We start from the raw sequence: 3,811 nt of genomic DNA on the forward strand, positions 1-3,811 counted from the left end.
CTTCTTCTGTTTTATAAATAGAAGAGAATAAGCACATATTGTTCATTTTTCTAGTGTCTTACCACAGATACTATACTACGCTGGAGAAACTGAGGGAAGATAAGGTTACTCAGGACATCTTATTATATACACACAGACAACAGTGTACAAAAAAAAAAACTAACACGATTGCCTTACTTCTCATCATTAATCATTTTGGATTGTTGTTGTGTGCGTATCTATATATGTATATGCAAAATACAAAAACATTGAATATTACAAGCTTTTACGAGAAACAAGACTTACACTTTCTTTAACAGAAACGGTTTTATAAGGACAATCTCTGTCAGTCCGTTAGCTCAATACGAGCCCAATGTATCAAGTTTGTTTCGTTACAAAATACTTGAGCGATAGCTATGAAATACGATGTTTAATGGCACGATTACTAACATGCTTTCGTACGCATTAATTTCTGAAACGAAAATCTGGGTTTCATGAGTAACATAGAGCGATGTCAGAAGTATTAAAATGTAATTTAGGTGATTTACTTGTCTACGAACCTTTCATTTTCTGATCATTTCTGGTGTTTGCTCCAAAACCACAATATATGAATAACAAAACACGATGTAAAAAAAAAAAAATCTGCACACAAGTGTTTCACAGTTGAACTTATTTTAATTACTCTATAGTATCGTTTTTCGTCATATGAACGTTGATAAACATTTTGTTTTTTCGAACAATAAGCGGACAGATACATCTCTATCACTAGAAAGTTAAGACTTTTTCAGCCGTAATCAAAACGGCAGAACTTTAAAAGAAAACATCACTTGGGTGAAATACCTAAAACACGTGAAAAGTACAAGGCTGAAACTTCAAATAAACACTAACTCCACAGCCATATTTCATGTTAGTCTATTTTATTAACTTCTGATCAGAGAAAACTATCTATATAGAACGAAACAAAAAATCAACAGAGTAGAGAATACCCAATTAAATATACTTTACTTACGCCTTACTAATAACGATATATATTTAACGGTGGCGGGATAAAGAAATGTAAGCTTGATTATATAGTTACAACTTTATAAATGTTATTATATTTTAAGCAAAAACATAAGGTATAATAAGTAATTTGAAATATGGACTCTATCACCAATTGCAAGTTCAATAAGACTAATGATTTGCTAATTTTATTTTTCAACTTCTTTAAAAGATCACTCACTTTCACAATCACAAGTTAAACGCTTGTCTTTGTTTAAAACTGGTTTTCTGATGACGTTCAATATATATATATATGAAAACCAGCTTTAATTATTACAAAAAGTTCTACCTTTTCTTAATCTGTCAGTTAATAGTCGGGTTGTTGAATGGGTAACCTCGATGGAACAAAGGGCTTCCTGTTTACTTGATCGTTCTGTGTAGAAAAGTGTTGTAGAAAATTACTTTTAACTTTGATAAGTACGCTTGTAAAGCTACATTTAAACTAAAAATAAATTAACAATTTTTTTTTCCAAATACATCTATTATTGAGGAAAACAGCTTGTAGCCTTGAATACTTTGAGTATGTGTGTATGCTCTCTTGTTGTACACGAACTGTATAAGTTTTGTAGATGTGAATAGTTTTCCTAACATCATTACAAAAAAAATCAAAAAAAAATCCATAAACTGAAAGTTAAAGATATAAAACGTTTGGATTTATTAACTTAAAATACTTTTTTTGGAATTATATAGTCTGTATTGTCAGCGTTAGAACTGTATTGGGTGATCAAAAATGGTGTGGAGAGTGTACAGTTAACATGTTTTAACGTTGATCTAAGATAAAAACACAATATAATATTCAAATTTCAATATTAACTTGTGATCAGAGAAAACTACAAACCTAGATCAAATATAAAACTCAACCCGGTAATGAGTATAGCTAAGTAGATATACTGTTATTACATTATTATCAGAATACATTGTTTCGTCATTTGTTAACGATACTTTCGAGATTAAACATTAGTATTACAATTTACATACTTCTGAAGTTTGGACTGAATGCTTGTTCATATAATATTAATGATTTAGAAATAAAAAATCTACATTTAATTTTTTCATTTTGTCACAGTTTGTGAGATTTATTATTTTAATGAACTGATCAGCCTTCTGTCATCACTTGTTCTAATAATAATACTAACAGTGAGCAATTCTAATTTCATTTGGACTATAGCGTAATTCGTGCCGTAATAACTTAATTTAGAACGTACTATTCCTTAAGCCTAATCCTACAAAGTTATAACTTATACTTGGACACATGCTAACGAAACGACTAACTACGATATTAGAATTTAAACAATGGGTATAGTTATAAAATAATCCTAACTTAAGAGCATGATATAAAATATACCTTTTATAAGATAGAAGAAATTTTGTTGTAAACAGTTGACTTAAATTGGAAACACGAAGCCTAAGGTTTACTACGACGCCACCTTACGAAACTTTAATAGCAACGATAAAATGATGACGTCAAAGCGCATTCCAGTGTTAGTAACAAAATATTTTTCTGTGAAACATTATATATATATATATAATTCAGAAATATGTCATGTTTATAACGGTTTATAGATATTTTAGTATAGTAAAATTCATGCTGAAATTGCTTATTTTCTTTTAAAATGTTTTTATAAATTCGTATGCTTAACGTTTGATTTAATTGTTTTCTTAGATGGTGCTACGGAAGAGAGAAGACGTTGAAAAGTTAAGCCCTTATAGGTTTCTGAAAATGATTTAATATTAATATTATAATTTGGGTTAAATAACACAATAATAACTAGATATAGTAAGATTGATAAATAAAAGTAAGACGGTCAAACTTTTAACTTGGAGTTTAGTGGCGTAAATTTTAGTACAACGAAAATCATCACAAATTTAAAAAATGTAAATTGATTGGCATGACAGGAGATTTAGAAGATGAAGAAAGTTGGTGAAACAGGAAATTAGGATATCAAAAAGGATGTATGAGAAAAGGTTTGCTGAAAATGTAAAAATTAACAATAACAGTAAGGATTTCTTTAAATACATTAAGGGTAAACCAAAGGTTAGGATGGGGATAGGACCCTTGAGGAATGATAAAGGAAGACTAGTATCTAACAATTATGAGATGGCTGGGTTATTAAATTTTGCTTTTTCGGTTTTTACTAATGAAGATTTAAGAAGTATTCCACATCTTGAACTGTTGATAAATGGAAACGAGATCAAACAGGACGACTGCATTAATTCTGAGCTGGTTAAGAAAAAATAGGGAAGTTTAATAAACGATAAGGCTCCTGGGCCAGATGATATTTCCCCAAGTGTTTTGAGGGAGGTTGAAGATTGGATATGTGTACTACTTTCTACTATTTTTACTCAGTCATTGAATAGTGGACAGGTACCAGGGGATTGGAAGTTAGCTAATGTAACTCCTCTTTTCAAGGGAGGTGTCCCAGTAATTACAGATCCATTCATCTTACAACAGTTGTGGGAAAAGTTTTAGAAAGTCTGTTAAAAAGATCCTTTGCAAAGTCATTTAACAAAGTTTAGAATTTTACTGCATAGTCAACATGGTTTCACTAAGGGAAAATCTTGCCTTACAATTTTTTTGACATTCTTTGTAAAGGTTACTGCTTATGTAGATGAGGGTAAGAGTGTATATTTGGTGTATCTGGATTTTCAGAAAGCCTTTGACAAGGTGCCACATAAAATTTTAGGATCTTTGCTTTTTTGATTTACATCTATGATATAGATGAAAGAATGGTCAATAAATTACTTTGCAGATGATATTAAGGTATTGGGTGTCGGTAGCTGTGAAGAGGAT

The 3,811-nt window shown here is 30.3% G+C and overlaps 1 protein-coding gene across 2 annotated transcripts in view; it reads right to left on the reverse strand.

Moving 5' to 3' along the window:
- LOC106461074 (serine/threonine-protein kinase PAK 4-like) overlaps nt 1-2,454 on the reverse strand; it is a 32,426-nt gene extending 29,972 nt beyond the window's left edge. Inside the window, exons 1-2 of one of the 2 annotated variants that reach the window (XM_013920862.2) lie at nt 2,366-2,454; nt 1,310-1,393 (exon numbers count right to left, since the gene is read on the reverse strand). The gene's annotated coding sequence lies outside the window, so the exon portion shown is untranslated. The remainder of the gene's footprint in view (nt 1-1,309; nt 1,394-2,365) is intronic. The other variant, XM_022387927.1, reaches the window with a different exon arrangement.
- Between the last annotated feature and the right edge of the window lie 1,357 nt (nt 2,455-3,811).

This window comes from Limulus polyphemus, unplaced genomic scaffold (assembly GCF_000517525.1).
Source record: "Limulus polyphemus unplaced genomic scaffold, Limulus_polyphemus-2.1.2 Scaffold892, whole genome shotgun sequence".
NCBI classification, from domain to species: Eukaryota; Metazoa; Arthropoda; class Merostomata; order Xiphosura; family Limulidae; genus Limulus; species Limulus polyphemus.